The sequence below is a fragment of the Nuphar pumila genome, chromosome 1, assembly GCF_984573655.1.
Source record: "Nuphar pumila chromosome 1, dmNupPumi1.hap1.1, whole genome shotgun sequence".
Classification (NCBI taxonomy): Eukaryota; Viridiplantae; Streptophyta; class Magnoliopsida; order Nymphaeales; family Nymphaeaceae; genus Nuphar; species Nuphar pumila.
The window spans coordinates 65051361-65079341 of NC_143249.1; positions in this window are offsets into that span (position 1 = coordinate 65051361).

Sequence of the window (27981 nt, forward strand, 5' to 3'; positions counted from 1 at the left end):
GCATGGTACCCAGTTTATATAGCCCTGGGGAAAAAGGTATATTGAAATTGAGTTAAGATTGTCAAATGAAACTGACATCGTTACCAGCTTCTTGTAGCAGTCTCCTTTGAATTAGAAACTGGAGGAGTCACGGAAATCCCTCCACTGTGGGGTGCAGACCCTTCCACCTTGACACCCTCACCTTCCCCAGAAACCTCACTCACCCTCAGAAATGCACTTACGTGGTCATACCAATGGGAGATATTTACAAATTGTGATGATGGTGCACAGATGCAACAGGTGCTTAAGTGAGTTAGAGTGATGGAATGAGATAGCACTGTGCACAATGGCTGACAAAGGTGGTGATGCAGGTGGTAGTGCTGCTCCCTGTGCAAGAGTACAGGGAGGTGCTGGAGCTATACACAGGTGAGTGGTGATAATGATAGTGAAAGTGGATGTACCTATTAGAGATGATGCAATTTGAGAATGAGCTTTGGAAAGTGGGCTTACTGGGTACACCTGCAGAGAAAGTATAGATGCTATACTAGTGAATGTGCATAAGGAGACAAGGGCTATATTAGCATATGTACATCAAGGGTAATAATTATGCAAAGGACAGTTGATGAGATGACTTACGTGAGCTGCTGGTAATAGGTTAATTCCTACAAGCTAAAAATATATATAACAAAGCACATGTACTTATATACAGCATAATCCTTTGTCTCCTGTAACTAAGAACCAGAATTTTTCTTCCCCTACCCAGCGATTAAGTCCCTTAATGACTTTCTATTGCTGCAACAAACTGCTCATGTCTAACAGCAACACCATCGGATCTGTGATCTTGATGGCACAGGATCCCACCAGTCCATCTCATGTAGAAGAAGATATTAAAAAAGAAGAAGTCACGTAACTGAGACAAATGGTATTTTCAAATCCTTCAATGTGATTGCTTGGAGAAGGAAAATTAAATTTTTTTTTTTAACATGATCTTCTGATAAAACTGGAGTCGTTGTTTCCCTATTTCATGAGAATCCAAAGAAGCATGCTACAAAGTGATGTACCGGTGTTATATCCACTGGAACACTGTTATCGTCGCAAAATTTTTCCCGTTTTCTCTTCCTTGCGGAAGAGAGAGGAAAATGCTTTCGCGATTCAAACTTGACCGGATTTTGGAAAATGGTTTTGAAATACTCGCCTCCGTTTTGAAAATTGCGGGAAAATCCATGGGATGGGGCTCGACCTGTCAGTACGAGGTTCGACCGTTCCTGCCGCCTTTAACAGGGGTAATCGAACCAAGGACCAAAATTGTGCTTGACTTAGCAAAATTATCGAAATTATGTTCTATCCTAAATGCACAGGGAATTCAGGCATGTGCTATGAGGTTTTGTAAATTGCAAGTTGGAAAAACATGCTGTATGCTAAGAAAACATTTGGAGTTGAAAAGCATTTCTCAGGAAATCAATTTCTCAAGAAACTCAGACGAAGAAGATTTGAAATCTCGGGAAAGTTTATAAAGATTTGGAATATCTTGAAGAAAGGAGAATCTCGAGAAAATGAAAAGAATTCTTGAGAAAAGACGAATACTTGAAAAGGAAAACACTTGTCAGGAAAACTCGGACTTTGAGAATTTTCTTAGGAAAATGATGGAAAATTTATAGGAAAGCTCTTTGGAGATGGAAAATCAAAACTTAGGAAATTGAAATCCTGAGAATCTTGTCTTTGAGGTATCTGAAAATCAACTTTGATTCTTGAGAAAGATGAGAAATTCCTTTTTAAAAATGAATCTTAAGAAATTAACATTTTCAGGGAAAATCATGGGAAAACTTTGATTTTGGAAATCCAACTTTGGAAATCTTCATAGTTTCTTGAGGAATTGATTTCCATGAAATGAAAAGTTCTTGAGAAAATCATGAGAAAAACAGATGATACAGATGATTTGAATGAATGAATGCACTTTGAAAAGATTTCTGAAAAATTTCTTGGAAAAATGTGTATTAAGCAAAAGTAAATCCTTCACATATTCTGACTGTGGCCACGAATATATTCAGAGTTTACTTGGGTTAATTCACAATATTTTGAAAAATTAGAAATATGATGTGTATTTTTAAGATAGCCTAAGAGTGTAGGCTCAGTGTGACAAGTAGAAAGATGATGGATCTGGGTCTCGTCCATATTCCGATTAGGGCCGTAAATATGGACTCCACCGAGTTCATCAACTCTCTAAGAGTTGGTGCACGTGCCATTCGTGTTCATCCACAGTGAATTTTGAAAATTGAGATATATGAATCATAGAATCAGGATACTGCAGGAATCAAACTACATGAGATGCATCCTAATCTAAGCAGTAAAAGTAAATATTATTCCAAGTTTGATTATTACATTTCTGACATAAATCAAAATAAATGAAATACATAGTGTAGAAAGAATCAGCATCCTCCAAATTTTTCTGCAAAATGAGAATTAGTACAAGATAACCACGGAAATGGGTATATATATTATATACAACGAATATATATATATGGTTATATCTAAATGCTTGAATTTATGATAAATGATATGTGATAATGAAGATGTATTTACAAAAAGAAAAAGGAAAGAACAATATATGTGATAACAAGTGCACATGAAGATATCTCTCTATATATAAGCATATATATATATACATATGTATATGTATATACATATATATATATATATATATATATAGGTAGATATACATAGGTATATACATATATATAGATATATATACGTATAATGAAAAAATATATATAAGAATTAGAATTTCATATATAATGGGTAAAATCAGAAAATACAGGTATATACAGTTTTTGTAGGTGATTTCACGAAGCCGTAATTCCCAAATTATAACATATTTTGCAGTAGAATTGGGTATGGAGCTTCCCTATATATCAATAACAAAGCATGCAAAAGATGGTCCATAAAGCCTAAATGGATATTAAAATATTCATCCATGAACATGGCTCATTTTCAAGACTGCACACCTGCAGAAAAAAGAATAAGGATACAAAGGTGATCCTGTAAGTGATGGCTGTGAAGGGTGATAGGTAGAGGCTGTTAAGGCACAACACAGTGATAGTGCTGGATCGTACAAAGTATTGAAATATAAGCCTTGATGATGCTAGGGGTTAGAACCCGATGGATAAGGATGATGATGATTGGGCATCAAAGACAGGAAATGACAAAAAGAAGGAAAGAAAAAAAAAACATGATTAAAAGAATGCTGTCAAATGAAAACAATGTTGTAAAATGATTACAAGAATGTAAAACAACACACAAGACATTAAGAAAATGATCAAAAGAATGGAAAACAGGGAAAACAGGAATTCAGCATAGCAAACAAAGAATGGAGAAACAAGCACAATACAGGAAATTTTAATACAAAATATAATAAAGTATTAAATGAAGAAACAAGAATTTTAATGAATTCAAAACAAAGGAAATTAGAATTACAGGAAATCAGACAATGAATCAAAACAGGAATTTAAAAATGAATAAAACACCAAGGAAAATAAAGAGAATCGGATGAATGAACAACAGGAATTCATGTGTGATGAAAAGCAGAAAAAAACAAAGAATAAAAGCAAACAGGGAATTATTTGTCTATAGGAAATTGAAAAGCAAGAAAATAACTTGTAAACTAAAAAAAAAACAGGGAATCATTCGTAAATTGAGACAAAATATAAAACTTAAAACAACATCAGACTATGTATTGAAACAGGAAACACTTGAATGGCAAAAGACGAAATTAAAATGCAACATGAAACAGGAAATTCAAGTTTAATGCGATGAATGAAAAGAAAATGCAGAACAACGAATGAATGAAGATCATAAAAATGAAAATCCTATGCTGTAACAAATGAATCCAGAAATCTAACTAAAGAATCAACGAAAGAACAGAAGATCAAACGATGAAAAAAAAAATCAGAAAATAACAAATACAAGGGACGGTAGCCTGCTGAACCTCTACTGCGGCTGGGCTGAAGGTAGATGGGCGGCAGTTGGCTGAAGGTAACGTGAAGGATGGTAATGCAGCTGGATGGAGCTTTTGCTACTAATCTGAAGGAAAGGGGCAAAAACGTTGGCTGCCTATGCTGATGGGCTGAAGAAGATGCAGGAACAGCTGGATGGAGCTTCCTGTTGGTGGGCTCTGAAGAAAAGGCAGCAACTGCTGGATCTTCTTGCTGGGCTGAAGTTGATGTAAAGGAAGATGATGGTCGATCTTCTGCTGTTGAGCTGAAGGAAAGGGGAAAGAAGCAGTTGCTGGATCTCTGCTGGACTGACCTGCGGCTGGTGGGCTGAAGGAAGGTGGGCTGAAGGACGGTGGGCTGAAGGAAAATGAGTTGAAGGAAAATGGGTTGAAGGAAAATGGGAAGGAGCTGGTGGAGGTCCTGCGGCTGGGCTGAAGGAAGGTGAATGATGGGCAGCAGCCGGCTGGAGGCGGAAGACCCCTGCAAAACCAAAAAGCCCCAATTCCATCGGCCAGCTTTTCCTTCCCCCCTTTTCTTCCCCAAAACTCCTCTTTTTAAAGATTTTGAACCCCCTTTTCCAAAAAAATCGCAGCCCTTTCATGAGGTTCTGTTACCTCTTTTGAAATTTGAAACATCTGTTTCAAGAGGGGCACATCCTCTGTTTTTTTCAAAACTTTGTTTCATTTACCTAAGTTTTAGGTAAAATGAAATTTATTATTTTTTTAATTTTTTAGGGAAGTTTGGTTGTGCCATTTAAGGCTGCTCTTTTTTTTTTTAAAAGAAAGCAAATAAATGAAAAGAAATAAAATGAATAATGAAATGTGAGAGGCTTTTATGGAAATGCCACCTCAACCCACTTTTAAAATCCCTTTGCAAAATAAAGTTTTATTTTGTTTTTTGCAAATCTTTTATTTTCAATTGGGGTGCCACATGTGTGTGGGCCCACTAACTAAAAAAAAATAAAATAAACAAATAACATTAAGACATTAAAAAGAAGAATTTGCAAATTGGTGCGATCTCCGGGTGGGTCCCGCTTGAAAATAAGAAACTTACCTGAGAATATGAGTATGATACTAGTTCAATAGCAGGTCCCGCTCCATTTATTTGAAAATAAAAAGCAAGAGAAATGACTTCTTTTTTGGAATTTTTATAATACGAGATAAAACTTTGTTTGTTTTCAAGAATTTGGAAAAATTTGGTTTTTCAGGGCAAAAATATGGATACAGTAAATGTAAAAATTTTTGTAAAGAGATTTGAAATCTTTTTTTGCAAAAAGTTTTGAGATAAAATCTTTAAAATCCATATCCAAATATCCAGACTGTTTTTCCTGAGAAAAACTTTTGTAATTCCAAGTCCTGAGGGTAAAATGGGAAAGATTGGCTATTTTAAAAACCCAGGGTTTTGAAATCAATTTTGAAAAGTTTAAAAATCAAATCTGGATTGACAATTTTGAACATCAGAAGTTCCTGGACCTCGAAATGACATGCTCTGCAGTGACATGATATGAAATGTTCATGCAATGCTATGCAAAGACATGTTTCAAGAAATGCTACTCTAAGATAGGACTTGAAAATTCTAGCTTTTTATCTAAAAAAATATTTTGAAAATTTGCAGTTTGAAGATGTTTCTGAGCCTAAATATAGAAATTTTGAGGCTCAAGAATGAAATTTGGGACTTTCTGCAAGATTCAATCTCAGAAAATGACCATTTTGCCCTTCATTGCTTCTAGAGGACTGAAATGTGCCGATTGAGGGAGATGGCAGGGAGGTGAGTGAAAATTTAGGGTGTTTACGGATGCCCCTCTTTGCTACTAAGCTGGCTTGTTGCCGAGCTTAGTGGCAAAGAAAACACACCAAATTTGGGCTATATAAAAATGCCCCAGTTATAAGGATCTGATTGGGTTTGAGGAAATTAGCCCGAGGAAGATGGTAGATATGAAATGGAGAATAAAGAGAAGAGCCTCACTCTGTGAGAGTGAAATTCAGGTTTATGCCCTTAACCTGGATATGACAGAAAATGCTTCGTATGTAATGAAGCTCAGGTTTGAACCCTTGACCTAATTGGGGAATGGAATATCTCATCGAAATGAGACTCAGGTTTGTACCCTTGACCTGATTGGGCGGAAAATGGAATACCTCATCAACGGAGGCTCAGGTTTATACCCTTATCCTGATCGGGCGGAAAATGGAATACCTCTTTGAATGAGGCTCAGGTTTATACCCTTATCCTGATCGGGCGGAAAATGGAATACCTCTTTGAATGAGGCTCAGGTTTATACCCTTATCCTGATCGGGTGGAAAATGGAATACCTCATCAATGGAGGCTCAGGTTTATACCCTTATCCTGATCGGGCGGAAAATGGAATACCTCTTTGAATGAGGCTCAGGTTTATACCCTTATCCTGATCGGGCGGAAAATGGAATATTGGAAGGTGAATAAGACAACTTTTCTTGAAGAGGAACGAGGGGATGGAAATGGGATTGTAAGAGGCAATTTTAGAAGACGATCAAGACGATCCGATGACTTTTCCATTTGTGTGAAATATGAATATGGTAAGGAGTAAGACGACTCTTTCGATAACGCAAAAGATGGATATGGCAATCTTTTGATAAGGTAACTCTTTCGGCAACGCGAAAGACAGACAAGGCAAACTCTTTCAGAGAAGAGTAAGGCAACTCTTTTTGACAACGCAAAAGATGAATAAGGCAATCTTTTCAACGAGGAATAAGGCAACTCTTTCGGCAACGCGAAAGACAGACGCGAACGATCCAAAGGAGTAAGGCGATTCTTTCGACAACGCGAAAGATGATAAGGCGATCCAAAGGAGTAAGGCGATTCTTTCGACAACGCGAAAGATGACAAAGGCGACTTAAAGGTACAAGGCGATTCTTTCGACAATGCGAAAGATGACAAAGGCAATCCACAGGAGTAAGGCGATTCTTTCGACAATGCGAAAGATGACAAAAGGCAATCCAAAGGAATAAGGCGATTCTTTCGACAACGCGAAAGATGACAAAGGTAATCCAAAGGAACAAGCCGATTCTTTCGACAACGCGAAAGATGACAAAGGCAATCCAAAGGAGCAAGGCGATTCTTTTGACAACGCGAAAGATGACAAAAGTAATCCAAAGGAATAAGGCGATTCTTTCGACAACACAAAAAATGACAAAGGCAATCCAAAGAAGCAAGGCAATTCTTTCGACAACGCGAAATATGATAAAGGCAATCCAAAGGAATAAGGCGATTCTTTCGACAACGCGAAAGATGACAAAAGGCAATCCAAAGGAGCAAGGCGATTCTTTCGACAACGCGAAAGATGACAAAGGTAATCCAAAGGAGCAAGGCGATTCTTTCGACACCGCGAAAGATGACAAATGTAATCCAAAGGAATAAGGCGAGTCTTCGACAACGCGATAGATGATAAAGGCTATCCAAAGGAACGAGGCGATCCTTTCGACAACGCGAAAGATGACAAAGGCAATCCAAAGGAACAAGGCGATTCGTTCGACAATGCGAAAGATGACAAAGGTAATCCTTTCAGAGAGAAGGCTAATCTTTCAACAACGTGAAAGATGATAAAGGCTATCCTTTCAGAGATAAGGCTAATCTTTCAACAATGTGAAAGACGACAAAGGAAGATCTCTCGAAGGGGTCAAGATGCATCAATATGGACATCAAGCTCTCACTTAACGTCAAGATAGCTAGAAAATATTGTCAAAATGTTGAAAATTTTGTTGATTCAAAGTAATTGAAAATGATGCTCATTGTTGTGAAAATATTCCTTCTTTTCTACCTGAAGTATTACCTCCAAATAGGATTGACTTCATAGAATCAAGATTTGGAATCCAAATTGCTTGCGATTGACCTTCTTCAAAGAAGTTATCAATTTCCTTGATATGAACAGAAAAGTGAGAATTTAATATTATGAAAGCAATTGATGAAAGAATATTGATAATAGAATTTCACAAATTTAAAGAAGATTCTTGATAAATGGGGCAGTTTGATATCCTAGGAGCTTCTCTCATGATAATCTTTCTGCACTCTTTTGGGCTCTTGGGTTTTTACTACATTCTCCTTCATTTTGGAGATGTTCTAACTTTTTCTCTTTCTTTTTCCTCTCTTCCTCTCTTTTGGGAAGGGTACGTCACAAACTCCTTCAACTTGGAGATGTTTCGATCCTTCTTTGACAATATTGGCTCATGGGTTAGAGATTTTTGGATGATAGCGGAAATTAGATATCTTTTGGGGATTGTTGGGAGGTTCGTCGCATCTGCCTTCATCTCGACAGTGCTTTGGACTTTCCCTGGAAGGATCCATCACAAACTCCGTCATCTTGGAGATGTTTCAAATCTTCTTTGGCCCCGGGGGTCTACTCGCTTAATTCGCCTTCATCTTGACGACAAGTGAGAGATCCCTTTTGCGGATATTTAATTGCAGCTTAGGTGATTTTAAGGAGACAGGGCTTGGATGAATTCTCTCTTTTTCTAGCACTCAGGATATTTTCACTTCCTCATTTTCACAAGAATGGTCTTTAAAAATGTGTCATTGGCTGCGATCAATATCAATCATATATGGCTTTGCAAAACATTGAATCTTCTTTTTTGGCCATATCGAGGATTTATCCTTCATCCTTTTGGTTGGCCAATAGAAAGAATTTGGATTTTGAATCCTTCTTCACAAAAGCTTTGCCTTTTTGGAAGTAATACTGAAGGTAAACTGAGGTAAAAAATTGTGCAATAAAATTCTGAAATCAACAGGTAATTGAGGGACAAATTGATAAAGCGTTCTTGAAATCCTTGGTGAAAGAGAGCATTTGAAATCCGTCTTAATGCATCCATGACGAAGACTATCATCTCCTTTTCAAAGTAGACGACTATCAGTTCACTGGGAACAATATTAGTTTGATTAAGAACGACTATTAGTTCGCTTAGAACACTATCAGTTCACTGAAAAACGAGGACCATTATAGAGAGTTGGATCGCTTCTATGAATGGTTTCAGGATTATTCCCTTATCCTGAACGGGGATATGAATAGAAATTGGAAAATCATGGAAAATAATTCAGGTTTATCCCTTAACCTGAAAGGGAAGAAAATGGATGCTAAATGAAATGCAAATGCACATGAAATGTAAATGAATGCAAAATTAATGCAAGTGGGTGCATATACATGCAAAATGAGAGATTGGTTTACCCTGCCTGCATACAGGATGTTTTGAGGTAAAGATAGATTTTTCAAAACAAATGCCCCAGTGTAACTAGGGAGGAAAATTTTGAATACAAAGAAGGATAATCGATGAATAAGGTGACAGGCTTCTTGATTGAGAGACATCCTCAAGGTCATTCCTCACAAGAGACATTGTGAAAAGGAAAGAGACACAAATAAAATGGTGCCAAACTATTGGCAAATTTAATGATTTTATTGATGCTTAAAAATCGAGGAAAGGAAACAGAATTATATTATCCCTTTGAAATGATAAAAGCAAAATGAGAAGTGAGAAAGTGTTTGCACATGGGATCTTTAAAGTAAAAGGAGAATGTTATTTTGAAAGTGAGAAATTATTTTGGGAAGAAAATCAACTGCGAGGTTGATTTTGAGGAATGATCAGCGTGAGAGCTGATCTTTGAAAGGGGAATCAACACGAGGGTTGATTTTGAAGAGAGATCATCATGAGGGTTGATTTTGAAAACGAATTGGTTTAACACTAATTTTGGAAAAGAAAATCAACACAAGGGTTGATTTTAAAGATAATGGTTTGAAACCAATTTAAGAAAAGAAGATCACCGCGATGGTTGATTTTTGAAAAAGATTGAACCGAAATATTAAACTTTTGGGTGATCATAACGAAGATGTTTGTAGAAAATTTTCAAGAATTTCATGATTTTTTAAAAACCCTCATAGGTAATTTCATTTCTCTCATGAATGATGCTGGGATTGCCCTTCGTCTTGAAAAGAATGGGCAAAGAAGATTCTTCAAAATGAAAATAGGTGCCCTAATGGGGCAAAAGAAAGAAGTATTGGATAAAGAAAATTGACATTTTATTGATAAGCAGAACTGATAACAAAAAGACTGCATATTTATAAGCACTCGACCAAAAGGTTGCAAAAACTGGACTGACTTGCCCCTATGAGGTGACTAGCAAAACGAAAGGAAAAAAAATAGGAAACTTTGGCATTATCAACTTTCTGAATGATCTGGGAAAGGCTTGGTCAGGATGGCCAGCTCGTCTTCTTCTTCAGCTTCAGCGAGGAGGCTCTTGTCAATGCAATCCTGAACAATATTTTTAAAGACAAAACAATGATCGATGTCATGCCCCACTGCTCGATGGAATTTGCAAAACTGATTCTTGAATCTTCCCATGATGGTGGGAGGAGTTGTGGCCTTTGAGAGCTTCACTAATCCCTTAGTCAGCATGAATTCAAGGGCTTCTTCGAGTGTTTGTTTGAGAGGAGTGAACACACGATCATTACTCCAACCTTCACGCTTTATCTTTTCCTTTTGTGGAAAGTTGGGTTGAGATTGCTTGCTATTCTGTTTTTCCTCTCGATCCGCATGGTTGCCCTTACTACTTTTGTTATCATTGCAGCTGATGTTAGCAAAGGAGGTGAAATTTGCCTTTTTCTTTGAATCTAGGTTGTTTTTGACAAGGGTGATACCATCGTAGACACCATTCTCCAACCCCATCTCGAGCCACTTGGCTCGTTCGGTAAGCTCTATGAAAGACTTGGAAGGCGAGGTGGAGATAAGACTTCTCAAAAGTTGTGAGAAGTTGTTCAGGATCAACGATAAAGCATGTCTCTTTGATATAGGATCCCTCATTTTGTTGTAGGTCTCTCTCCATCTGCGAACGAAGTCCTTGGCTTTTTCACTATCTCCATGCTTCAGATTACAGAGGTGATTTAACGTTGGTAGCGCTTCAGTATTGAACAGAAATCGCTCGATGAATAGAATGACCACCTTATCGAATTCTCGCAGCTCAATTGGATTGATATGCTTGGAGTACCACTTGGCGGCAGTACCTTCTAAGCTACGAGGAAAACAGAGAAATAGGGCCCTATTGTCTCTCTTGAATTTTGAGCATTCGGCAAAGAACATGGCGAGGTGGGCTTTGGGATCACCAGAATCATCGAACTTGATGAATTTACGAGGCAGATTTTCCAGATCTTCGTCTCCTTCTAGGCCATCATAGAAGTCCTCGCTAGTGAAGACTTTTTTTTCCTTATTGCGGGCTTGCAGATCTTTAACCACTTTGGCCATTTCCCTGAACTGTGTCTGCAAGAGCTCTTCTTGACTTTTTGATTTGTGACTCCTTTTTTGTTCTTGGCTATGTTTCTGAAATGCCAGAGGCACCTCATATTCTTCCTCGGTGTCTTCCTCTGATTCTGATTCATCTGAAATTTCCTCTGGCTAAACTTGCTTCTTGGAAGTCTTCTTATCCTTGCGCCCGTGGAACTTTTCTCTGAATGGATTTTTTTTTAACTGGTCCCAGCCTGTTCACCCATCATTTTGTTCATCATCTTCCAGAACATAGCATACATTTGTGGATCTATACCATCATCTTCTTGCTGCTGATCTTGCCTTCCGGGGGGATCCATTTCTCCTTTCTGAGGCTGAGGAGTGTTGTGATGATGTGGTTCTTCTTCCTGACCTTGTTCGAACCATCCAATGTTGTGGATGCTCTCTGCAGGATAAAGTCTTGACCAGACTCTGAGGAAATTTTGGATTGGTAGGAAAATGATTATTGACAATATGGTAGACAATTGGAAGAATATCCCATTACTAGGGATGGAGTCGTCGCTGAAATCACGACAATTGTGTTGTCATTCTTTATAAGAGAAATAACAACGGAAAATGTGCCTTGTTACCTAGGCGACGTCATCAACCACGAGGAAAACACCATTTTTGAAGGAAAGAGATATCTCTTTGAAAAAAAAAACAATCCGCAAACGGATTTAGAATAAGGAGAAGGCAAGTTGGTAAACAATTTCCACCGCAAAAATCAAGGTATACACGAAGAAAATAAGATGAAGAATTTTGTAAATAGACAAAAGAATTGAAAATCCAATAAGAGAAAACATATGATTTTGGAAAATTGCAGGCAGGATAAAAATGTAGCTGGAAATTCGAGATCTAGTAGAACAGAAGAATGAAAAATCACCTGGAGTTTTGAAAAAAATTGGATACTTGAGAAAATCATCCAGAGTTTGAGAAAATAAAGGGAAAGGATGAGAATATAGGTATTTGAAAAAGATTTTAGGAAAAATATAAGAAAATAGAGGTAATATACGAACAATCACATCCTGCACAAACATTTATGCACATACAACACTCCCTAAAAGGCTGACTCTAGATGCATCATTTTGAAAACAGTTGTAGGACCCTAATCCTAACTCTAGGTTCAGATCATCTTTGTCCAATCCAGTTATGCCGATATACCCGAATTAAAATCCGAGGTACATGGCATACATTCTCAACTCTGGTTCTAAGGTAAGGTTTTCCAACATCCTTGAGCGCCTACCGATATACTTCGGACTGTGGCCCACGGTACGTGGTAGGGGGGTGTTAACCCAAATAATTGGCCCAGTTGTGAGGCTCTGTTCCGAACTAGGGTTCTGGAAGAGAGCCCAACAACGTGAAGACCGGGTAAAAGTAGGTAAGTGAGGTTTGAAAAGATGATCACATGCAAGAAATAGATGGCTCTAAACCTAGAGAGATAGATTTTGAAAATCTTTAAAGAAGCATACATTGTTTGCATTCAGATCCTAAATTGAGGAGGGTTGTGTTTAGACCTAAATCTATGTGAGCATGAAAATATCTCCTCAATATAGTCCTACCAAACCATGCCTAAGCTATATGCAGTCAATGTCAGCTAGGTCAGAATCTAGGCTCCTAGGTTCGCATGATATCTAAAAGTAAGGAGCTGACATTTTGTGAACACAATTTCGATATTTGAACTAAGTCAAGCATAATTTTAATCAGACAAGGACAAGTTCCATCACGGTCGCCAAACCTGTTATCGTCGCAAAAATTTTCCCGTTTTCCCTTCCTTGCGGAAGAGAGAGGAAAATGCTTTCGCGATTCAAACTTGATCGGATTTTGGAAAATGGTTTTGAAATACTCGCCTCCATTTTGAAAATTACGGGAAAATCCATGGGATGGGGCTCGACCTGTCGGTACGAGGTTCGACCGTTCCTGTCGCTTTTAACAGAGGTAATCGAACCAAGGACCAAAATTGTGCTTGACTTAGCGAAATTATCGAAATTATGTTATATCCTAAATGCACAGGGAATTCAGGCATGTGCTATGAGGTTTTGTAAATTGCAAGTTGGAAAAACATGATGTATGCTAAGAAAACATTTGGAGTTGAAAAGCATTTCTCAGGAAATCAATTTCTCAGGAAACTCAGACGAAGAAGATTTGAAATCTCTGGAAAGTTTATAAAGATTTGGAAAATCTTGAAGAAAGGAGAATCTCGAGAAAATGAAAAGAATTCTTGAGAAAAGATGAATACTTGAAAAGGAAAACACTTGTCAGGAAAACTCGGACTTTGAGAATTTTCTTAGGAAAATGATGGAAAATTTATAGGAAAGCTCTTTGGAGATGGAAAATCAAAACTTAGGAAATTGAAATCCTGAGAATCTTGTCTTTGAGGTATCTTAAAATCAACTTTGATTCTTGAGAAAGATGAGAAATTCCTTTTTGAAAATGAATCTTAAGAAATTAACATTTTCAGGGAAAATCACGGGAAAACTTTGATTTGGGAAATCCAACTTCGGAAATCTTCATAGTTTCTTGAGGAATCGATTTTCATGAAATGAAAAGTTCTTGAGAAAATCATGAGAAAAACAGATGATACAGATGATTTGAATGAATGAATGCACTTTGAAAAGATTTCTAAATAATTTGTTGGAAAAATGTGTATTAAGCCAAAGTAAATCCTTCACATATTCTGACTGTGGCCATGAATATGTTCAGAGTTTACTTGGGTTAATTCACAATATTTTGAAAAATTAGAAATATGATGTGCATTTTTAAGATAGCCTAAGAGTGTAGGCTCAGTGTGACTAGTAGAAAGATGATGGATCTGGGTCTCGTCCATATTCCGATTAGGGCCGTAAATATGGACTCCACCGAGTTCATCAACTCTCTAAGAGTTGGTGCACGTGCCATTCATGTTCATCCACAGTGAATTTTGAAAATTGAGATATATGAATCATAGAATCAGGATATTGCAGGAATCAAACTACATGAGATGCATCCTAATCTAAGCAGTAAAAGTAAATATTATTCCAAGTTTGATTATTACATCTCTGACATAAATCAAAATAAATGAAATACATAGTGTAGAAAGAATCAGCATCCTCCGAATTTTCCTGCAAAATGAGAATTAGTACAAGATAACCAAAGAAATGGGTATATATACTATATACAACGAAGATATACATGGTTATATCTAAATGCTTGAATTTATGATAAATGATATGTGATAATGAAGATGTATTTACAAAAAGAAAAAGAAAAGAAAAATATATGTGATAACAACTGCACATGAAGATATCTCTATATATATAAGCATATATATATATATATACATATAATGAAAAAATATATATAAGAATTAGAATTTCATATATAATGGGTAAAATCAGAAAATACAGGTATATACAGTTTCTGTAGGTGATTTCACGAAGCCGTAATTCCCAAATTGTAACATATTTTGTAGTAGAATTGGGTATGGAGCTTCCCTATATATCAATAACAAAGCATGCAAAAGATGGTCCATAAAGCCTGAATGGATATTAAAATATTCATTCATGAACATGGCTCATTTTCAAGACTGCACACCTGCAGAAAAGAGAATAAGGATACAAAGGTGATCCTGTAAGTGATGGTTGTGAAGGGTGATAGGTGGAGGCTGTTAAGACACAGCACAGTGATAGTGCTGGATCGTACAGAGTATTGAAATATAAGCCTTGATGATGCTAGGGGTTAGAACCCGATGGATAAGGATGATGATGATTGGGCATAAAAGACAGGAAATGACAAAAAGAAGGAAAGAAAAAAAAAACGTGATTAAAAGAATGCTGTCAAATGAAAACAATTCTGTAAAATGATTACAAGAATGTAAAACAACACACAGGACATTAAGAAAATGATCAAAAGAATGGAAAACAGGAATTTAGCATAGCAAACAAAGAATGGAGAAACAAGCACAATACAAGAAATTTTAATACAAAATATAATAAAGTATTAAATGAAGAAACAAGAATTTTAATGAATTCAAAATAAAGGAAATTAGAATTACAGGAAATCAGACAATGAATCAAAACAGGAATTTGAAAATGACTAAAACACCAAGGAAAATAAAGAGAATCGGATGAATGAACAACATGAATTCATGTGTGATGAAAAGCAGAACAAAACAAAGAATAAAAGCAAACAGGGAATTATTTGTCAAGAGGAAATTGAAAAGCAGGAAAATAACTTGTAAACTACAAAAAAAAAAGGGAATCATTTGTAAATTGAGACAAAATATAAAACTTAAAACAACATCAGACTATGCATTGAAACAGGAAACACTTGAATGGCAAAAGACGAAATTGAAATGCAACATGAAACAGGAAATTCAAGTTTAATGCGATGAATGAAAACAAAATGCAGAACAACGAATGAATGAAGATCATAAAAATGAGAATCCTATGCTGTAACAAATGAATCCAGAAATCTAACTAAAGAATCAACAAAAGAACAGAAGATCAAACGATGAAAAAAAAAATCAGAAAATAACAAATACAGAAGGACGGCAGCCTGCTGCAGCTGGGCTGAAGGTAGATGGGCGGCAGTTGGCTGAAGGTACCGTGAAGCATGGTGATGCAGCTGGATGGAGCTTTTGCTACTAAGCTGAAGGAAAGGGGCAAAAATGTTGGCTGCCTATGCTGATGGGCTGAAGAAGATGCAGGAACGGCTGGATGGAGCTTCCTGTTGGTGGGCTCTGAAGAAAAGGCTGCAACTGCTGGATCTTCTTGCTGGGCTGAAGTCGATGTAAAGGAAGATGATGGCCGATCTTCTGCTGTTGAGCTGAAGGAAAGGGGAAAGAAGCAGCTGCTGGATCTCTGCTGGACTGAAGGAAAATGAGTTGAAGGAAAATGGGTTGAAGGAAAATGGGAAGGAGTTGGTGGAGGTCCTGCGGCTGGGCTGAAGGTGAATGATGGGCAGCATCCGGCTAGAGGTGGAAGACCCCTGCAAAACCAAAAGGGCCCAATTCCATCGGCCAACTTTTCCTTCCCCCCTTTTCTTCCCCAAAACTCCTCTTTTTAAAGATTTTGAACCCCCTTTTCCAAAAAAATCGCAGCCCTTTCATGAGGTTCCGTTACCTATTTTGAAATTTGAAACAGTCGTTTCAAGAGGGGCGCATCCTCTGTTTTTTTCAAAACTTTGTTTCATTTACCTAAGTTTTAGGTAAAATGAAATTTATTATTTTTTTAGGGAAGTTCGGCTGTGCCATTTAAGGCTGCTCTTTTTTTTTTAAAAGAAAGCAAATAAATGAAAAGAAATAAAATGAATAATGAAATGTGAGAGGCTTTTATGGAAATGCCACCTCAACCCACTTTTAAAATCCCTATGCAAAATAAAGTTTTATTTTGTTTTTTGCAAATCTTTTATTTTCAATTTGGGGTGCCACATGTGTGTGGGCCCACTAACTAAAAAATAAATAAATAAACAAATAACATTAAGACATTAAAAAGAAGAATTTGCAAATTGGTGCGATCTCCGGGTGGGTCCCGCTTGAAAATAAGAAACTTACCTGGGAATCTGAGTATGATACTAGTTCAATAGCGGGTCCCGCTCCATTTATTTGAAAATAAAAAGCAAGAGAAATGACTTCTTTTTTTGGAATTTTTATAATACGAGATAAAACTTTGTTTGTTTTCAAGAATTTGGAAAAAATTGGTTTTTCAGGGCAAAAATATGGATAAAGTAAATGTAAAATTTTTTTTAAAGAGATTTGAAATCTTTTTTTGCAAAAAGTTTTGAGATAAAATCTTTAAAATCCATATCCAAATATCCAGACTGTTTTCCCTGAGAAAAACTTTTGTAATTCCAAGTCCTGGGGGTAAAATGAGAAAGATTGGCAATTTTAAAAACCCAGGGTTTTGAAATCAATTTTGAAAAGTTTAAAAATCAAATCTGGATTGACAATTTTGAACATCAGGAGTTCTTGGACCTCGAAATGACGTGCTGTGCAGTGACATGATATGAAATGTTCATGCAATGCTATGCAAAGACATGTTTCAAGAAATGCTACTCTGAGACAGGACTTGAAAATTCTAGCTTTTTATCTAAAAAAAGATTTTGAAAATTTGCAGTTTGAAGATGTTTCTGAGCCTAAATATAGAAATTTTGAGGCTCAAGAATGAAATTTGGGACTTTTTGCAAGATTCAATCTCAGAAAATGACCATTTTGCCCTTCATTGCTTCCGGAGGACTGAAATGTGCCGATTGAGGGAGATGTCTGGGAGGTGAGTGAAAATTTGGGGTGTTTACAAACACCCAGTTTATTGGTGTAGGCATCGTCAATGCAGGGGATGTAGGAGGATAACAGGGGTATACAAATGCAGAAAACACGAGGTGCACGAAATGTAAAAATGTAGGGAAAACGAGTATGCTGATGAGTACTTATGCAAATCACAAGCGTCAAATGAAATAAATGAGGGAGGGAACCAACGTGATACATAATGTTGTGTGAACGTGGGGTGTTACAGGAGAGATTCATACGAGACATATAATGTTGATGCCAAATGCTATAATTAGAAATGATAAACACACTGAAGACAGGAAATAATGTAGTGAAGAAATAGTTATACATCATGAAACGAGGAGACAAAAATGCTCATATGATATGATAGCAATGAAGCCATTAACCATGGATTCTATGAAGCAATTACAAAAAATGCAGTCATATTTAATGAAATGACGATTTATAACGGGGGAGAAGAGGGATGTGGGATTGATTGAAATCTTCTATGAAATGAATCCGATCTGATACTGGGATCAGATCAGATGTCATTTCGAGAAAGCATTCCAAATGTAAAACATAAATGGAATTGAAGTGAAATAAACAGAAAACACAACGCACGTTGGAGTTCGAAGCATAATTAAAAGGGATTTGGGTATCATGAACATGGAATAAGACGCAGTTAAATCTTATTGAAGTAGGGAAAACAAATGTAAAAATAATAAAACTCATACTAGAAAGAAATGAGAAAAGGAAAATGATATCGGAATCAATGTGTTCCTGTTAATGTTGCATTGAGATAAGCTGATATGCTATAAGCAGATCAGTCTTACCGTGGATGCTCCAGTGGGGCACAACAAGAAAGAACTGAAAGGGAAATCATAAACATCAAAAGGGAAAAATAAAATAAATACAGAGATCAAACTGAAACTCAAAAAAAACCCAATGAATCGACGATGCCATTGTGAGGCATCGTCGGCCTGCGAGGTATTCTTTTTTTCCCTTTTAGGTTAAGGGATAGACCTTAACCTCAGCCTTCGAGGTATTCTTTTTTTCTCTTTCATGTTAAGGGATAAACCTGAACCTCGGCCTTCGAGGTATTCTTTTTTTCCCTTTCAGGTTAAGAGATAAACCTAAACCTCGTCCTTCGAGGTATTCTTTTTCCCTTTCAGGTTAAGGGATAAACCTGAACCTCGTCCTTCGAGGTATTCTTATTCCCTTTCAGGTTAAGGGATAAACCTGAACCTTGGCCTTCGAGGTATCTTCTTCTCCCTCTTCAGGTTAAGGGATAAACATGAACCTCATCCCACGAGGTCCTTCCTTCAGGATAAAGGATAACCCTGAAGTCTTTCATCGTCTTTCGAGTGTCATCAATTTTCTACCAATTTTATCAATTTTCACCAAACCTTTGTCAATTCTTTATCAATTTTTATTCTTCATCGATTTTTATCAATTTTTATTCTTTGTCAATTTTTATCAATTTTATTGATTCTTTATCAACTTTTTATCAATTTTATTGATTCCTCATCAACTTTCTATTAATTCTCATCAATTTTTATTCATTTCTCCTTGAGGATAAGGGATAATCCTGAAGCCATCATAAACAATTCAAATCTTAGACCATCTTGGGTCAAGAATTTTGAATAAATCCCTTATCTTTGTCGTGATCGTCGGAATCAATTCATAACTTTTGTCGATCCCTCCAAAGTCTGACTTCCGGATTGGAATTATTTCCTGCCCATCTGAGTTCTCACTCAAGTTTTTGTTTTTCATTTTCTTTTCTTTTTAAGATCCAGGTTCTGACTCAGGTCTCATTTTTATCTTCTATTTTTGGAGTTTCGAGTTCTGACTCGGACTTCCTTTCGGATCTAATGCTCGTGTTGGACCGATCGTTACTTTGAAAATCTGAGTGCTAAAACTCAACTTTTTCCTTTATTTTCTTTTTAAAGATCCAGGTTCTGACTCGGGTCTCATTTTTATCTTCCATTTTTAGAGTTTCGAGTTCCGACTTAGACTTCCTTTCGGATCTAACGCTCGTGTTGGACTGATCGTTGCTTTGAAAATTCGGATGCTAAAACTCGGGTTTTCCCTTTTATTTTCTTTTTAAAAAAGATCCGGGTTCTGACTCGGGTCTCATTTTTTTTTCTATTTTTGGAGTTTCGAGTTCTGACTCAGACTTCCTTTCGGATCTAATGCTCGTGTTGGACCGATCGTTGCTTTGAAATTCTGAATGCTAAAACTTGGGTTTTCCCTTTTATTTTCTTTTTAAGGATCTGGGTTCCCACTCGAGTCTCATTTTTTCTATTTTTGGAGTTTCAAGTTTCGACTCAGACTTCTTTTCGGATCTAATGCTCATGTGGGACCGATCGTTGCTTTGAAAATTTGAGTGTTAAAACTCGGGTTTTCCCTTTATTTTCTTTTTAAAGGTTCGGGTTCTGACTTGGGTCTCATTTTATCTTATATTTTTGGAGTTCCGAGTTCCAACTCGAACTTCCTTTCGGATCTAACACTCGTGTTGGGCCAATCGTTGCTTTGAAAATCTGAATGTTAAGACTCGGGTTTTCCCTATATTTTCTTTTTAAAGATCCGGGTTCCGACTCAGGCTTCCTTTTGGACCCAATGCTCGTATTGGACCAAAACGTTTTGTTGAAAATTCGAGTTTACAAACTTGGATTTTCCTTTTATCTTTTATTTTGAAGATTCGGGTTTCAACTCGGGTTTTTCTCTTTTATCCTTCTATTTTTGAAGCTCCGAGTTCTGACTCGGGCTTCCTTTTGGATCCGATGCTCGTATTAGACCAATCGTTTCTTTTTTCGAGTTCTAAAACTCAGGATTTTCCCTTTTTTCCTTATTTTTGAAGTTTCGGGTTCCGACTCGGACTTCCCCTTTTGATCCAATGCTCGTATTGGACCAAAATTTTCCTTTGAAAAATTGAGTTCTGAACTCGGGTTTTCCCTTTATATCCTATTTCTGAAGTTTCGAGTTCCGACTCAGGCTTCCTTTTGGATCTGATGCTCATATTGGACCAATCGTTTCTTTTGAAAATCTGAGTTCCAAACTCGGGTTTTCCCCTTCTCTCTTTATTTTGAAGTTTTGAGTTCTGACTCAGACTTCCTTTCAGATCCAATGCTCGAGTTGGACTATCTTTTTGTTGAAGATTTGGGTTCTGACTCGGGTTTTCACTCCCTCTCAAGTTAAGGGATAAACTTGAACCTCGGCCTTTGAGGTATTTCCTTCCATTTCCTCTCAGGTTAAGGGATAAACCTGGACCTCGTTCTTCTAGGTATTTTTCATTCTCCTTCAGGATAAGGGATAATTCTGAAACCCCGACAATCATTCCTGCTTCGATTTCCAAATATCTTGAGAATGTTGATATCCTTTTCAACTCTCAATTGGAAAATCCAGAGCTCATGCTGGTACATTTTTTCAGTGCTCGTACTGGTATATTTTCAAAACCTAGTGCTTGTACTGGTGCATTTTCAAAATCCAGTGCTTGTACTGGTACATTTTCAAAACCCAGTGCTCGTACTAGTGCATTTTCAAAATCTAGTGCTCGTACTGGTGCATCTTCAAAAATCCAGTGCTCGTACTGGTACATTTTCAAAATCCAATGCTCATACTAGTACATCATTCAAAATCCAATGCTCGTATTGGTGCATTTTCAAAATCCAGTGCTCGTACTGGTATGTCTAGCGCTTGTGCTAGTGTCTGGTTGACTAATCAGTCGGCACCTTAGGTTCAGTCTTTGCACTAACCAATCATCAAAATTCAAGTTCTAAATCTCAATTCCAACCTTCGGGTTACCATTCTATCAAAAATCAATCATTTTCTATTGCAAAGGACCCTCTTCCAGGGAGAGTTCGAGGGAGCTCGTTTCTTTCACATGCAATCATTTTATCGTTCGCAAGAACCCTTTTCCAGGGAGAGTTTGAAGAGACTCGTTTCTTTGCAAACTGTTTGCAAAACAACAACCCAATTTTTACACAAAGGAACCCTTTTCTAGGGAGAGCTTCGACGGAAGCCCATTTTTTTTTGTGGCCCCCAATTTCTCATTTTGGCCACCCCCTTCACAGAGGATCCTCTTCTAGGGAGAGTGTGATGAACTCGTTCCTCTGTGATACTTTTTTAACCTCATTTTCTACCGCCTTTCCATAAGAGAAGCCTAGAGATGGGAGTTTTGACAAAAACTTATCTCTTTGAAAGTTTCATTTTGCAAACACCTCCTCTTTAGGGAAGAGAGGAGTATTTCCTATTTTTCATTTAGGTAAGGGCCAAGCCTGAGTCTCTCTTTTTGGGGAAAAAAAGAGGAGAATTTTGTCACAAATGTGTCAATTAGATGTCAAGCAATTCCTTTTATTAAAGATTTCTAAAACATTTTGCCAATTTGCTACCAAAAATAGTTGTTGATCTCAAAGCTTTTATTGCATAAAGAATTACCTCGAACTACCTTCAGTATTGTTTCCAAAAGAACAAGACTTTTGCGAAGAAAGAAGAAAATTCAAGCTTTTCTGTTGGTCAACCAAAAGGATGAAGAAAAATCTTTGATATGTCCGGTAAAGAAGAAATCAATGATGTTGAAAAGCCATAAGTGATCTGATATTGATCATAGCTATGGAACATTCTTAAATATCATTCTTCTGGCAGTAAGGCAATGAAAATATCCTGAGCGATAGAAAGAATTTACTCAACCCATATCTCCTCAGCCATTTAAGTTGCAATCAAATATCTGCAAAAGAGATCGCTCAATCATCGTCAAGTTGAAGACTAGTGAATGAGTTACATCCATGTTATCATCGCAAAATTTTACTTTTGCAAGTCAAACTGACATTTGAAAAAGTTTTTGAAAATAACTCGCCTCTATTTTAAAATGCGAGATAATTCCGAAGAATGGGACTCGCCTGTCGGTACGAGGTTCAACTGTTCCTAGCACCTTTACCAGGGGTAATTGAACCAAGGATCAAAAGTGTGCTTAGCTTTGCTCAACTTGTCTAAATCGTGTTCTATTTCTTAAATGTACAAAGAGTCAGGCATGTGCTATGAATTTTTTCAAAAATGCAGATTTGAAAACATGATGTTTGCTTCTAAGATTTGAAATACTTGGAAAATTCTTGGAAAAGATGTCACTTGGAAAATCGTGAATCATGGTGAAAGAATATTTCTGGGGGAAATGAAAATCGATTTCTGAAGAATCCAAGTGTTTTGTGAAAATGAATTTCTAAGGAATTTCAAGTAACTTTGGAAAACTTGATTTTTCTAAATTTAAACTTTGAAATTGAATATATAACTTGGAAAATCATGATTTGAACTTGATTTGTAAAGAAATGTCGGCATTTCTAGATTTATCCAGTAATATCTGGAAATTACTGGATTTGGCTAGATATAAGTCTTTTTCATGATTCCCTGAGATAAACATAATGAAATATGAAATAAAATTGAATAAATATGAAAATGATATTTGAAAATTCGAAATTGTGGTCAAAATAACCAAAATACCCCTGATAGCAAGACTATGAAACCAGGGTTTTTCAGAAAGATATTTTATAAAAATGGGGTTTTGAAATTCAAATGAAAATAAATCAAAACAAATATGATATGACATGATAAAAAATAAGAAAATCTAGGTTAGGGATTTCGAAATTGAGGTCAAATGACCAAAATGCCCCCGATAGCAAGACTATGGCCTTGAAATCAGGGTTTTCAGAAAATATTTTGGTAAAAACTTTGGGTATAGGATTTAAATAAAATCAAATAACAAGCAAATCGACCATGAAGTGTCCTAATATGATTCTAAACATAAACAAACCATAAAATCATGAACTTATGCATAAAAAACCAAAAATATCACAAAAATCATGATTTTGGCAGTGTTTCGGGATCCTGCGGGCACCCTATTTTGCAATTTAATCCATTCAAGCATCAAATGGATTCCAAAATTTATAAAAATCAGCATCTGTACTTGTTATCACCCTAAAATCAGATTGGAATCATAAAAATATTTTTTGATATTATTCCAATTCGAAAATTGCATTAAAACCCTAAAATATGTTATTTTTACCTATGGTCACATACCAGTTTCAGTGTTAGAACCGAATCAAGAGGCAATCCACCATAGAAATTTTTGAAATTTTACAGAGACAAACTAGAAAAAAAAACACAGAATCTCCTATTTACAGATCAAAAAAATCATCTCCGGTTAGGGAGATATCATTTCGGCAATCTGGACTTAAATTTAACAAATATAAAATTGATTAAAATAGGTACTTCCGGTTGAAAATACAGAAACAAATAGCAGACTTTATCAAAAATTTCTGAAATTTCAGCAGTATACAGTAGATATAAAAATAATGAACTTTCTTTTTTATAGATTATGAATCGGATCTACGGTTAAAGATCTATGATCATTACAATTCAGATTAGGGTTTTAATAAATCATAACAAGTTTTAAAACATGGATCCGACTTTCTGACAGAGGAAAAATACCAAACAGAAGCAAAAAATTATGAAACTTTTACAGTAAATATTCTACATCAACACAAAGCCACTGCACTTTATTCATTTCAAATCGGATATTGGATGAAAGAAATAACGCAACTGCAAGTTATACTTGAATTTAAACAACCATTTTAATCAACAGAAATCCCGATTTGACTTTGTATTTTATTAACAGAGTTCCCGAATCCCAAAACGTATGATTTTTTTACAGAAACTTAATAATATATTCTTGTATCACATATAAAAAAACCAGCAATTTCCAACAAAGATCTCAATATGAACTAACATGTTTTCTACAGATCTAAAATTAAAATATACAAAAATCTAAAAAACACTAAAAAAATATGATTTAACCATGAAAAACCATAAAAAAATTATCTAAACAGCAAAATAAAATTGATTTTGATAGTGAAACACATGTAATAAACATTAATATGCTAAAAAAATAAATAACACATAGGGAATCTATGGCTGGAATTATTTTTACCTTTGAAAACATGAATTTAATCTATTTAACAGATAAATCTCATGTTTCTTTGGTTAAGAACATGAAAACAATAATGTAAATTATTCTAATGGATTAGAATCTCAAAATACAGCACTAGACAAGGTTAGATCATCTTCTTGGATCAAACTTGAGGTTCTTGGATGGATTCCATGGTTAAATCCATGAAAGAGATGATGCCAATGGTTAAATTCATGTTAAAAATATGGAAAAATATTAAATAAAGTAAAAAAATTATGAAAAACCTTACCTTGAAGTTGCAGCTGTAATGGAGGAAGGAGGAAGGGCTGGAGAGGAGAGAGAGGCCATGAAATTGGGAGAGAAAAAAAGCCTTTTTTTGATCTCTTGAAGTCCCCCTTTTATAGGTTTTCAAAAAGTCACTTAATTATGTTTAATTAAGAGGGTTTTTTTTTTTAAGACTCTTTCTAATAAATCCACTAAGGGCAACGATTTTCCTAGAGTTTTCTAACCTAAATAAACTCTAACTAAACCCTAATTAACACCTAATGAAACCCTAGAAAGTCCAAATGTGGCACCACCTAGTATGGACCCACATTTGGTTTTTAAAACTTGAATTTAAAACCTTTTAAAACCAATGGTTTAAAACTTAAATAAAATAGATTTTCAAAATTGCATTTGACTCTTCTAAACCCCTAACCTAATTAGTACATTGAATAACCCTAGTCTAATCTTGACTTCTTCAAATGTGGCGCCACCCCGAGTGGGCCCCACTTGATTTTTCAAAAACAATTTTAAAACTTGAAAATGAGAGGTTTTTCATAAGAGATTCAAAAGTAGACTTTGAGATTAAAAGTCTTGAAATGGTACATAGTATTGACTGAGTCAGAACTCCTCCAGATATGGCGCCAATTGAGTGGGACCCACATCGAAGTTTTGAAAACTTGCAACAAAGATTGAAAATGATTCTGAAAAAGGGTTAAAATCATAGTTGAAATTCAAAGTTTTGAAAATAAAGTTTCAGGCGAACTGGGACTCTGGGTCAGAGTCCTAAACCAATTATAACTCTGAGATTTTAGATTTTAAAAGCCAAATGAATGAGTTTTTGAAAGATTTTATCAGAAATGGTAAAAAAATGAGTCAGAAAACACAATCAGGGTTAGAGTCCTAACTCAACCGAAACTCTGAAATAGAGTCCTAAATTAACTGGACTCTGTAAAATGACCTAGATTTTTAAAAAAAATATGAAAATGAATGAAAATGAAAGTAAAAATAGACTTCAAAACAGACTCTTGACTGGATTAGGACTCTAGGACAGAGTCCTGATCGGACTAAAACTCTAGCTTTTTTGGTATTTTCTGAAAAACAGATAAAAGAACTTGTGAAAACAGTGAAAACAATAACAAATATTGAAATCAAAACAGAGTCCTGATACAACTGAGACTCTGGGGACAGAGTCCTAATTGAACTAGGACTCTCAGTTTTTTGGATTTTCTGAGAAAACAAATGAGAGAATTTTGAAAAACAGTTAAAAACAGGATAAAATTGAAGTTTTGGTTCAGAGTCTTGATCTGATTAGGACTCTGAGAAAGTGTCTTGATTTGATCAGAACTCTAAGAATTTTTTGTTTTCTGATAACAAATGATGAAATTTAAACAGAAATTTTGAAAATCAGTGAAAATGGAGTGAGAAAACAAACTTTGGATAGAGTCCTGATTCTACGAGGTTTATAGGATAAAATCTCAGAATTTTGAAATTCTTTGATAAAAGTGTAATAGTTTTAATAGATGAAAAGATTTTTGAAAGATTCTCTCAAAATTGAAATCAGGATCAGAGTCCTGATCCAACTAGGACTCTCTGAACAGAGTCCTGTTTTGACTGAAACTCTGAATTTTTGACTCATTTTGAAAGATTTGGTTAAAAATAGTTAAAAATAGTGACAAAAGATAGAGTCCTAATCTGACTGAAACTCTGAAGAAGAGTCCTAATCCGACTGAGATTCTTGAAGAAGAGTCCTAATCCAACTAGGACTCTAAAATTTTGGCCAAAATAGGGGAAATGGATAAGGGATATGACCCTAACTGGTTTAAAATCAAAATGAAGTTTTAAAAATATTTTAAAAAGATAAAAAGATACAATCCTGATCCAACTAGAACTCTAAATTTTTTGAGAAATTTCATAAATGAAGGAATCCAGAAGCGGCACCACCTAAATGGGTCTTATCTGAGAATTGAAATTAGTTGAAAGTTGAGTTTAAAACGAATCCAGATTGTTTTCTGAGAAAAACATTTCAAAATATAAGGTCCTGGGGATTGGTAAATGACAGAATGTTGATTAAAAACCCAGTTTTTAAAATTGATTTTGAAAGAAAAGTTTTAAAACTCGAGTGTGGATTAAATATTTTGAAAACAGAAGTGTTGAATCTCGAAAACGAGATGTAATGGCATGCAATGCTATGTAATGCAATGAAATGGTATGTCGAATGCATGCAATGATATGCACTGACATATGAAATGTAAACACTGAATGAGGGTAAAAATTTGGGGTGTTTACAGATGCCCCTCTTTGCTACTAAGCCGGTTGAAAGCCGAGCTTAGTGGCAAAGAAAAATACACCAAATTTTGGCTACATAAAAAAAAATGCCCCAGTTAGGAGAATCTGAAGGGGTATGAAGGAATTGGTTATGACGGTAATGACAGATATGGAATAAAGAATAAAGAAGAAGATTCACCTCATTGAAATGAGGCTCAGGCTTAGCTCTTAACTTAGATGGGATGAAAAATACCTCGTAGAAGAACGAGGTTCAGGCTTAACCCTTAACCTGAAAGGGGACGATACCTCATGGAAAAACGAGGCTCAGGCTTAACCCTTAACTTGAAAGGGGACGATACCTCATGGAAAAACGAGGTTCAGGCTTAACCCTTAATCTGAAAGGGAATGATACCTCGTGGAAAAATGAGGCTCAAGCTTAACCCTCAACCTGAAAGGGGACGATACCTCGTGAAAAAACAAGGTTCAGGCTTAACCCTTAACCTGAAAGGGAACGATAGCTCATGGAAAAACGAGGCTCGGGCTTAACCCTTAACCTGAAAGGGGACGATACCTCATAGAAAAACGAGGTTCATGCTTAACCCTTAACCTGAAAGGGGACGATACATCGTGGAAAAACGAGGTCCAAGCTTAACCCTTAACCTGAAAGGGGACGATAGCTCGTGGAAAAACGAGGCTCAGGCTTAACCCTTAACCTAAAAGGGGATGATACCTCGTGAAAAAATGAGGTTCAGGCTTAACCCTTAACCTGAAAGGGGACAATACCTCATGGAAAAATAAGGTTCAGGCTTAACCCTTAACCTGAAAGGGGATGATAAACGGAATCCTCAAATGAAGAAACCATGATGAGACCTTCAAATTTTGCACAATAAATCTGAGAGGGGTTTGCAAAAGGAAGAAAGGGGGTTCCCTAAAGCTTGAAAAGTGATTGTTCTTGAACGTCTCATTACTAAGACTGAATGACTTTTAAAATAGATGACCTTTTGCAGAAAA